Source organism: Colossoma macropomum, unplaced genomic scaffold, assembly GCF_904425465.1.
Source record: "Colossoma macropomum unplaced genomic scaffold, Colossoma_macropomum, whole genome shotgun sequence".
Classification (NCBI taxonomy): domain Eukaryota; kingdom Metazoa; phylum Chordata; class Actinopteri; order Characiformes; family Serrasalmidae; genus Colossoma; species Colossoma macropomum.
In genome coordinates, this window is record NW_023494798.1 from 34,058,701 (window position 1) to 34,071,349 (window position 12,649).

The following is a 12,649-nucleotide window of genomic DNA, read 5'->3' on the forward strand; positions in this document are numbered from 1 at the left end:
TTTCATCAAACTGAAATAATGATGAAATATCTCCTCTTCTACTTCAAACATAAATGTGTTACAGGCTGAAAGATTAGACTCTTAACTTCTTTCGGTGACCTCAGAAATAATTAATACAAAATGACAGCATGTTTTTATCAACACTGGTGATAACTGACCTCTAAGGGTCAGGTACAGAACTGGATAAATGGAGCTACTACTGCTTCTGTTCCCCACAGCTTGACTTCGGGAGAGAAGGGTCGGCGTGCCAGAGCGACATTGCTCTTCCCTCGTCCCCAAACAAAGCGAATCTATAAGCCCCGCCGCAGAGCCTGTGTTAATTTGTGAGGTGGTTAAGCCTCAGCGTCTCCAGGGACACCAGGCCCTGTTGAACAAGCAGAGGCCTTTGTATGGGCCTGGCCACCACCAGCCTCACAATTACACCCCAGACCAACACAGCGTGTGCAGCCCCGGCGGCTAATCCACTCTTAATCTGCATCCTGCCCTTCAGAGAGCAGAGCTCAGACGAGCCTCAGGCCCAACCACAGCCAAAAAAACACACTGGGATGGGGAGCCATGCAGAGTTGGCATGTTGGTCATTTTTCATGTTGCTTCTGACTTGTCGCTCGCGGCTTAGTCACGCAAGCCAGACTTCTGAGAGTCGGGAGAAAGTCTGGTCGCTTTCAAACCATCCAGTATGTAGTCTGTCTAATCAATCCTTTAATAAATTAAATCAGGTGCTGCTGGTGTGATGGCTGAGTGCAGCGAGAAGTCAGGAACCAAACGTGTTCTTCTAGTCTTCTGACCAAAATATTAATGAAAAATTTCTTGTTACATTTTATTTATTTATTTATGTTTGTTCTAATCTAGTTGTTTGCTATGGTTTCTAGGTGGTTGCCAAGGTACGCATTCATAACAGCTTACATAAACACTTCATCACATGTTCATAAAGGTTTAAATCAAAATTTATAATAAAATATACATGTTTTACCTGTTATTAATATGCACTACTAATTTTTTGCAATAAAAGTTCTTATTTTTATTTTAAAAAGTATATTATTTTCAGTAAAATACCTCATTTCTGGACAGCCAAAATAAAAATGGCCTCACTTTATCCCTTTGATCATTGAGTGCTTTGACACTCAGGCACATTTCACATATACTTTGAACAACTTTTTTATTTAAATGTTTTTTCATAAGCATTTCATAAGAATTTTACAGGGCCATAAAACTTATCCATTCCCTGTAGATGCTGGACAGCCGCACAGATGTAAGTAAACTACTTTGCATTGCAATTTAAAGATCCGCATAACATGCATTTCAATCAGGCTAACTTCCATCGCTTTGGAGGTAAAGGCAAATATACATATATATATATATATATGTACATATATATGAATCCTTAAGATAACAGAGCAACATTTAACCTCAAAGAGTGTTAATTAAATGGGATAACCAATGCACAATTATACTTATACCTATCATAAGCGAGGAAGAACCTCAGTAAATCAAATCAAAATCACAGGAGAGTTACGTTTATGATTTTCCTAAACAATGTATAGACTGTTGAATTAACCATTTGACACAATACAATTTATTGACAGAATACAAGGGAGAAAGAATAACAAAGAGGCAAATACAAATGCTAAGAAAAAGCAAATAATTAAAAAGAAATGGAAAGTATAGGCAAAATGTGTCAAGGTGTCAAAGCACTTAATGACCAATACAGTAAGAGTGGTCATTTTTATTTTGGCTGTCCTGAAATGAGGCTTTTCACTGAATATAATATAGTTTTTCAAAATAAAAAATGAGGGCTTTAATTTTGAAAATGTATCTCAGTAACATGACATAGTAGGCCATATTAATATCATGTAAATCATCAATGTGATATGTAGACAAGTAAAGTCTTACCAACTAATGCTCAACCCCATCTCACCCCTCGCCCCTTCACTTAACCTCACTCCTCCGTTTTCGCATTCACGTCTAGGGGTAGGGTGTCCCGATTCTTGTTGAGATAGAGGGAAAGGGTGAAGTGTTGGGGCTACATGACCCTCCAAACGGAGGTTTTTCAGAGACTCCAAACAGAGTGATATGAGAAAAAAAAAGGAAAACTGGCAAGATGGAGAACAAGAGACCAAAGAAACCCACAAATGCGAGAATTCATCATTAAAAATTAACAATAACCACTGCATTATCTTAGTTTAATGTCATTTCAGTGTTGCCCCCTCTTTGAAGGCATATGATGCCCTAAATGTAACTAAAGCCCAGCAGTGAGGAGCTGAACTTTACCCTCCTCTGCTGTCACTGCAGACTGGCAGGGTCGCCTACAGAGCAGCGCCAGTAGCTGTTAATGAAGTGATGCTCTTTTTATTTGAGGGTCCCATTTCAGAGGGAAGATTTCAGCCACTACCCTGTAACTCAGTTCCAAGGGGCGACACTCGAAAACAAGGGGCAGGTGTAAAAATAAGAAATGGGATTGAGCCTAAATCTTATCCAGCTGAATTTAAGTATGACCCTGTACTTTTCTGATGCTTCTTTATTTAACCTGATATAGTGATGACCCCATTCAGGATTCAGAATGATGAAAGGTCCATACAGCTTTTGCTGATTGAAGCTTCTATGCACCATCTTGCATAGTTTTGCCGCAGTACATCTTTTGTACTGCTATTATTTCATTTTTGGCTAATTAATAGCCTGAATCTGGTCAACAGATTGGCTCTGCACCTCCTTAATTGATATTAAGGCAATTAGATGTGTAGTTTATAAGCCAGCTAGCCAGCTAAATTTCAAAAGATATGGATATCAATTAACTGATAGGAACTTTGGATTAATCCTGTGCACCTTTATCAGGTTAAAGCTCTAACTCATTACATTAACCAAAGGTTAATTTGTTAGGCTAATTTAAACTGGAGGCGAGCCGGTGACACAGTTGCTCTTGGAGGGATTTTTGCATAATTGATGAGGAATTTGTCTGGCCAAGATAAACTGCAGCCAATATTAACCTGCGCTCAGCCATACAATGGAAAATAGCCTTTCCAACAAGACTGAAATGTATCTAACAGCTGAATGTAATTAATATGTTTATATTTTCATTATGTTCCCTTTCATTATGTTTCCATTATGTGTATTAAATCTGCTGCCCTTGCTTCTGTTGTTGATATAAGAAGGTTTAATGGTTTAGAACAAACAGAAAAGCCTGTAGGTTGGCAAGAGCCTGTAAATGTTGCCATTTCACTAATAAAAACTCTGCAAGAGCAGCACATTAAAATCATGCTGGACACAACGTCCAGTTCAAATATTTCATAAACTTTAAAATAAATACAATCTAAGAAGAAAGCGCCCCCTGGAGTTCCAGTGTTTAACGGAGGACAGAGCTTCACTCAAGTTCGAGGAGTTGTTTGGTTTAATAAAACTTCAGATCCTTGTCATTTACCGATGCTACAGTATCACAGCTTTAAAAATGCATGGTTTCTGTCATGAATGCAGGATTTTTACATACTGAAGGAAACAATGTTGTTGTCTAAATGCAAGTGTTTAAACACAGCCAACGGCTAGGCTAGCATAGCAAGTTCAAAGTCACAGAAAGGTTGCCTGTATGCCCTCATTGGAAGAGCCAACAGATCTGCTCAGAGCCGTCAGACGCATATGCATGCCGATCTTGTCTGTCCAGAAGGCGTGTACATGGTTGGAGCGGGGTGGAGGTCGTACAGTTTAAATTCCAGCAGGAAACAAAACAGAACAGCCATGGAGGCAAAGAAGTCATAGAACAGAAAAAAGAGTACATCCATCTTCTGCCTGCACCCACCCATCCACGTTTCTATTGGTTGACCTGTTCCCACGTCAGAATCCGTTGCAGCTTTTTCAATGTTTGACGGAGCATCTTTTCACTGCATATAGGCACGTTTGTAGTCCAACAGGGCTGATGCAGCATCCAACTAAAATACAGTGGGGGACTGTAGTGTAGCCTGTAGTGTTTAGGTAACCACAATCTGATCATTTAAGAGTGACAAAGCACAGAAATGCGGACTAATTCTCTGCACTAGGATTTCCTAGCAGAAGTTCTCATAAGATAGATAGATAGATAGATAGATAGATAGATAGATAGATAGATCTCGCTGCTCTCAAAATGATAACTTTACAGGAAACAGACAACACACAACATACTTTACTTTTAATGTAAGTGAATGTTACCAGATTTTTTTCTTGCAAGTAAAGTGTCAAAAACTAAAATAAAAATAAAAAATGAGGTTTAGTTCTGACATCAGCGATATGCAAATGATCTCTGTTCTGATTGGCTGCCCTGTATTGCTCCTCATTCAAAAAGCAGTTCAGGTTGAAACACTCTTCACACTTTAACTTCAGCATGAGTGGGCGTAGCTAAACTGTTGTAGGCTGAATAGGTAGGTATATGTAAATGTCATGGCGTGCATGACACCCTAGAAACAGTGAATTCAAAATAGACTCTTTTCGCAGCTTGGTTTCCATATATGGACTGTATGGACAAATGTTTTTCTCTTTTTTTTATTTTAGCAATGTTTACACGCTACATCAAGATTTTTTATTTTAAAGAGTGAGGAAAATTCAGTTTTCCATGCTATGGGCACTTTAATCGATAGTCGATGACCCCAAACATGCACATACTATTCTAGTTTGCCTCCTTTTACACTGAGTGTGTTTACATGCACTTAATGATCAGATAACTGCAGAAAATCCGATTTTGTCAGTAATCTGATCAACGAGTTTACATGCACTTGAGTAATCAGAAAATGGGGAAACTCCGGGACTACATGAGTCAGACAGTAATCGGATTTCTGCTTTACAGCCAGCCAATAAACTCCCATAGGAAGACGTGATGTAAACATAATGAAAAACTCAAACTTCATGCTGCGGAATTTTTTTATAAACATTGCAAAACTTTACCTGAAAATATGAAAATACATCATCTAGAAGATGAAGAATATTTAAATCCTTAATGTATTTGGTTTCAGCGTCACTCCAAAAGTGTTTTGCTGCGTCTCGCAGCGACGCTGCTCGCTTATTTCCGGTACCGCCGTCTATTTCACACGTGCGCAGACTGAGAAATCCGAAAGAAATCAGAGTAAGAGTTTACATGCACTGAGAAATCTGATTACTGAGCTAAAATCCAGCCTCTTTATCAGATTTCTTAATCAGATTTTTAGACCTTACTCTGATTTAAGAAATCAGAGTGTGCTGTTTACACGACCATTTGAATAATCAGATAACTGCAGGAATCTGATTACGATCAGGTTATTGAGTGCATGTAAACGCACTCATTCCTGATTAAATTGATCAGATAATTAGGGATGAATAGTCGATCAGAACCTTTGAGCCACCCTAAACTCTGAACTATTGAACCACATATTTCGAAAATAGACTGAAGTTCACCTTTACGAGTCCATCGTGAGCGCCGCACAGTGAGAATGCATAAAGGGTTGATGTGAAGATGTGGGTGAGCAGATGGAGAAGTAGTTGTATGAGAGAGAGAGAGAGAGAGAGAGAGAAGGGAAAGATGAGAAGGCAGCGGTTGTAGAAGTGTCTGTATGCAAAGGTAAAAGGGTTTTTTTTTCTGTTTTATTCTGCCTGAGGCGTCGTGTCAATCAAACATCCTTCAGTCAAACCCTGACAGGATTCACCTCCACAGCTCCTCACACAGCAAACTGAGTCTCTGCCTTTGTGCGAGAGCGACTGCAGGTATGAGTGCTGTTCCTCCACTGAAATAAAACCCCTCTCAGTCATTAGCGTCGCGCCCAAGAGAGGCAGGATGATAAAGAAAAAGACAGAAGGAGCGTTACAGCACAGAGAACCAGAACACAGACAGCAGCGCGTTCCTTATGGGACCCTGACAGAGAACAATAACAACATAAAAAGTTGGCCCTGATTTCCTAATGGAGGAGCAGCTTGTTAACCGCCGTTGCTCTTTATTGACTGTCTTTCCCTCCTCCTACTCTCGGTGAGCGCTTTGTCTTCAGTACAAAGAATAGAGGCTTACATACACCGATGAGGCATAACATTATGACCACCTCCTTGTTTCTACGCTCATTGTCCATTTTATCAGCTCCACTTACTATATAGGTGCACTTTGTAGTTCTACAGTTACAGACTGTAGTCCATCTGTTTCTCTGATACTTTGTTAGCCCCCTTTTACCCTGTTCTTCAGTGGTCAGGACCCCCATGGACCCTCACAGAGCAGGTACTATTTGGGTGGTGGATCATTCTCAGCACTGCAGTAACACTGACATGGTGGTGGTGTGTTACTCACACACCACCACCACGTCAGTGTTACTGCAGTGCTGAGAATGATGTTTAATGATAGACTGTAAAGTTTTTCAGATTTTCCACTATTTTTCCTTCATCAATGTTCCACATAGTTCTGGATAGTAAATAAAATGTCTATATTTGTGTTGTAGTCATGGCGACCCCTGGTTCCTATCACCACCACTGTAAAGAAATCTGAACCATTTCATACCAAACCACTCTGAATGACTACAAAGAATACAAAGAATACACTTCTGCACATTTTAATGCAAAACTGCTGCTTATTTGCAGAATTTAATATATTAGAAAAACTAAAACAAAAAATGTATCTATGCAAAATGTATTAATTTTATTAATTATAGCACATTTTAGATTTCTTGTTTTAATTGTATGCCAAAGCGTCAAAATGTCTGTGCTGTAACATCAACATCATCCTTCACTGGAACTAAGGGGCCCAAACCCTGAAAAACAGCCCCAGCCCACCATCCCTCCTCCACCAAACTTTATTGCTTGCACTGTGCATTCTGGTAGTAGTAGGTAATGTTCTCCTGGCATCCACCAAACCCAGATTCATCATCAGACTGACAGATAGTGAAGCTGATTCATCACTCTAGAGAACACATTTCCACTGCTCCAGAGTCCAGTCATAGGGTGCTGTACACCACTCTGGCTGTCACTTGGCATTGTGCATAGTGTTCTTAGGCTTGTGTGCAGCTGCTCAGCCATGGAAATCCATTTTATGAAGGTCCTGATGCTCAGTTCTTGTGCTGATGTTGCTTCCAGAGGCACTTTGAAACTCTGTACTGAGAGATGCAACAGAGGATAGAAAATTCTTTTCACTCTACATACTTCAGCACTCGGATGCCCTTATTCTGTGAGTTTGTGTGGTCTACCACTTCGTAGCTGAGCTGTTTGACGCTTCCATTTCACAGTAATAGCACGTACAGTTGACTGGGGCAGATCTAGCAGGACAGAAATTTCCCAAACTGACTTGTGGCAGAGGCGGCATCCTATGACAGTGCCGTGTTAAAGTCTCTGAGCTCTTCAGTACGACTTTTTCTACTGCCAGTGTTTGTCTGTGGAGACTGCAAGGCTATGTGCTTGATTTTATGCACCTGTTAGCAATTAGTGTGGCTGAAACACAAAAACTCAATAATTAGGAGGGCTGTCCACATACTTTTGGCCATTTAGTGTAGTACGTAAGGTGAATAACAGTTCAAAGACTTGTAAGGGGTTACAGTCACATAATACAATGAAAGAAAGTTTGTATTGTTTTGTAAGTGTGACTTAAAAAGGGATAAAAGTTAGAAAACTGTTAAAAAAAAACACTGAGAGAAGAATGGAATGAGTCCGAGATGTGTGTGTGTGGCGGATTGTTTTGGATTAAATTTCTCTCTCGGCTCAGCTCTGCGCAGACGGACACTCAGAGAGCCGGTGGCCCGTGCAGAGAGGGAAATATATCTGCAAATGTAGAGCAGCTTTTTAATCCATGTTTGAGATTTACAGGGATAAAAGACCGAAGCAGAAACATCTCTGCTTCACTTTAAACCCAAACGCATCCCCACTCTCCACTCTCTCAAGACACCAGCCGTTCTATCACTAAATTATGCAAATGCACTTTTTGTAGTTGCTAATTTGGTACATGGACTGATTTAAAGTGATACAATTGACTTTATAGTATTTGTGAAGTGAGAACAGAGCTGTAATGTTTTATGCCATTTAATTGTTCCATTTTAAAGGATCTGAGTCTCAGCAGGCGCTTTGGACCGTTTTTTATTTTTGTTATTATTATTATTAATACACAAACAAGGCTCAGTCACTGTCAGCCTTCCAAATATGTCAATTAGTCCAGCATGAGTAATCAGGAAAAACAGCAGAAATGATCATCAATTGTGCTCATATACTACAATAAACAGTAATTGTTGAATTTTTCCTTTATATTTACTGGCTTTAAAAAAAAATGATTGGCTTTACTTTACAAATTAAGCAAATATTTAGTATATATAAAAAATTGTCTGTCTAATATAAATGGTGTAGTATTGATTTTGAATTATTCAGTACTTTCTGTTAATTATTTAGTGTCTACCATAAATTACCTACTTATCTAATTATCTACTACAAATTATTCAGTATGTACTATGAATAATCCAGTGTCTACTATAAATTATTCAGTGTCTACTATAAATTATTCAGCATCTTATATAAATCATTCAGTATCTACTATAAATTATCCAATGTCTACTATAAATTATCCAATGTCTACTATAAATTATTCAGTGTCTACTATAAATTATTCAGTGTCCACTATAAGTAATTCAGTGTCTACTAGAAACTCATCAGTATCTACTATAGATTATTCAGTATCTACTATAAATAATTCAGTTTGTGCTATAAATTATTCAGTATCTACTATAAGTTATTCAACATCTACTATAAAGTATTCAGTATGTGCTATAAATTATTCAATGTCTACTATAAATTAGTGGGTATTTACTATAAAATATTCAGTGTCTGCTATAAATTATTTAGTATCTACCATAAATTATTCAGTATCTGCTATATATTATGTCAATAATCTCATTATTAGATGCAAATCACAGGCCAGTATTTTTCACCAAGTTACTTTGGTTCCTAATGCAGTTTAGCGTTTCTCCTCGGTTCTCTTTCATTTTCTGATTTTTAATGAATGCAACAAAATTACACCCAACATCCGGATTGTGATTCTAATAACATCTCAGCACGTTCGAGAGAGCTTGCACATTCAGGCATCTTCTCTGCTGCAGCACGCGCTGCAAATAAACCAGCATTAAACTAAAACACGTTCCTTTAATTTATCACACCAAAAACTTTTAAATGAGTTCAGTGAAGATAAGCGCTTAAGGTACACTTGTATGTGATTAATCTCCATTCAGCTCATTTAAAAGTTTCTAAAAGTTTTGGATGTGATGAATTGAGGCAGATTTGAAGTTGACTAATTTTTTTTCTTCAGTTCACTTGATGCAGCTAATGAAGCTGATGGGTTGAATCAAGTGGATTAGAGCAGCGGAGACGTGAAATACTGCATTTCTGGATCTTTTGAAGATCAGAGGTAAAGAACCCTGCTATAAACATATGTTTATATATATATATATATATATATATATATATATGTATATATATATATATATATATATATATATATATATATATATATACACCCATCAGGCATAACATTATGGCCACCTCCTTGTTTCTATGTGTTAGTGTGTGTTGCGCTGGTCTGAGTGGATCAGACACAGCAGTGCTGCTGGAGTTTTTACCCTGTTCTTCAGTGGTCAGGACCCCCATGGACCCTCACAGAGCAGGTACTATTTGGGTGGTGGATCATTCTCAGCACTGCAGTAACACTGACATGGTGGTGGTGTGTTAGTGTGTTTTACGCTGGTCTGAGTGGATCAGACACAGCAGTGCTGCCGGAGTTTTTGTCGATCTGTCTGTCTGTCTTATAGATAGTAATATATAAAGCAGTTTGACTGGAAAATATATCTGTTCCTTACAACATAGAATTACATTGAATTAACTTAGTTTGGTTATTGAATTAACTTTGTTATTTAATTCATCAGACTATTCTAGCAGGCATTAAACTGACCTTCTGTCTGTTACAGTGGACCCACCCATGGGGTAAGTTGTAACCTTGCATTTCCCATCATTTTTGAATTGAGCTAGAAACAAAGTTCAAGAGTTCATTTGTAGCAGAGATGTGTATGTGGCTTCTATAAACATATGATTATTCTAACTTAAATATTTTAAAAGTTAATAAAAAAAATGTGTTAGATTGTGCCCCACTCTCTATCAGTCTTAAAGGCACAGTAACAAAAACAGCCTGTTTACTTTTAAGAGATAAATAGAGATTGGAAGATGGTCATGAATCACTTAATCTATCTATCTATCTTTCTATCTATCTATCTATCTTTCTATCTATCTATCTATATATATATATATATATATATATATATATATATATATATATATATATATATATATATATATATCTCCTGGTGAGTTGTTGGTATCAAAAAGTCAAAAGAGCATTAGAAAATATCATTTGCTATCACTATAACACTATAGTATTATTAATTACACTAAGCTATATGCAAATTACACTAAGTAAACAGAGTTGGGCAACTACTTTGAAAAAGAACAGTGTATTCCATTGATGTAATTTTCCTGTTAATATATTTCATTAAAAATTTGCTTATTGTTTAAATGAAGTATCTTTTATGTTTTCTTTCTTGCTGCCTCATTCACATACATTAAAATCAGTTTAATCATCCCTCAAAAGAGCTCAGTGACACTGAGATTAATAACTGATCACGTTGATTTATCAGTCTACTCAGGCTTTAGCAGAGCTCAGTAACACTGAGATTAATAACTGATCACATTGATTTATCAGTCTACTCAGGCTTTAGCAGAGCTCAGTAACACTGAGATTAATAACTGATCACATTGATTTATCAGTCTACTCAGGCTTTAGCAGAGCTCAGTGACACTGAGATTAATAACTGATCACATTGATTTATCAGTCTACTCAGGTTTTAGCAGAGCTCAGTAACACTGAGATTAATAACTGATCACATTGATTTATCAGTCTACTCAGGCTTTAGCAGAGCTCAGTAACACTGAGATTAACTTTTATTTCCCTTTATTCCATCTTCCATTGTTTTCAGGAGACTCACTTCCAGTTCCTCAAAGAATCCGCAGACACACCTCCAAAGTTCAGTCTTAGAAGCTGGTTGATCATTTTCTGAAGTGATCAAACACATTCAGTGGTGTTGAGGTCTGGACTCTGGGGTGGTCAGTCCATCGTTCAGCTTCTTTGTTTGATGTGTCCGTCTCCTTTTCTCAGTGAGGTTCTTCTTGACAGCTACACATCCTTTCAGACCCACAGCGCTGAGTCGTCTTCTCACAGTGGAAGGATGGACAGAAACACCTGAGAATGTTTTCAGATCTGAAGCAGCTTGAAGTGCTGTTTATCTGATGGGGCAGTTTTGGTATCTACCAGGTCTTCCAGGTGGTTGTTAGGAGCCACATTTTCTCTGTAGCTTTTAATCATTTTTCAACACAGTTTTGGAAGCTCCTGTTTTTTCACTTTCACTTTCTCCTTCCTCACGCAAGCAGATTATATTATATCTAATCTACTTTACATCCTCTGAAAATGAATAACTCGTACTTAATGGCTTTTTTAACTGTAATTTTACTATATTAAATGCACAGTACTGAATACAAAGCTATTACTTATTATACTTTATCATATGCAATTACATATTTTAAGATATGTTAATAATTAATTAAGCTAAGTAGTCAGATACTGTTCTGTAGAAATGAATTTGCTTACTGTGTTAATATAACAGCAGAGCCATTCTCAATGCATCTGTACATTCAGTCGGCACATTGTTGTTTTGTATACCTCGCTGAAGGTTATAGGCAGTTAAGAAGTAAATGTACTGCAGCATCCCAGAGCAGATGGGTTGCCTTGTTTGATATATCAGAATTTGTCATTCTTACGAACCCAAACCTCCCAAATGACTTGCACACAGTTGGGTGAGTAGCTGCAGAACACGAGTCACTCTCAGGCTGAGTGCTGGGGCTTTAGCTTAGACGTCCATATGTATCAGCTACATTCAAACACATGGGAGCTGTCAAGGGCATAGATGGGTCAATAATTTGGGAAAGTAGGTTATAATTTTGAGATTCTAGATCAATATTTTAAGAAAATACATTATTTTGAGATACTGGGCCAATATTCTGAGAAAATAGGTTATACTTTTGAGACATTAAGTCAATATTTTGAGAAAATAAGTCAATACTTTGAGATAGTAAGTCAATATTTTGAGAAAATGTAATTATTTTGAGATAATTGGTCAATATTCAGAGAAAACAGGTTATACTTTTGAGACACTAAGTCCATATTTTGAGAAAATAAGTCAATACTTTGAGATAGTAAGTCAATATTTTGAGAAAATACATTATTTTGAGGTACTAGGCCAATATTCTGAGAAAATAGGTTATAATTTTGAGACACTTAGTCCATATTGTGAGATAGTAAGTCAGTATTTTGAGAAATGTAATCATTTTGAGATAATTGGTCAATACTTTGGGAAAATTGGTTATGATTTTGAGATTCTAGATCAATATCTTTAAAAAATGTATTATTTTGAGATAATGGGTCAATATTTTGAGAAAATACGTCATTATTTTTTTAAAATACTAAGTTGATTTTGACATACTGCTTTTTCTTAGTGATCAGAGTGTTTTTATGTGTCTATTTATTTGTTTGTTTGTTTTTTTTTAGGAGGGAGTTACCCAATTTATTTTCTCAATTTCTGTTCCATCTTCTAGCTCAGTTTCCCTCAAT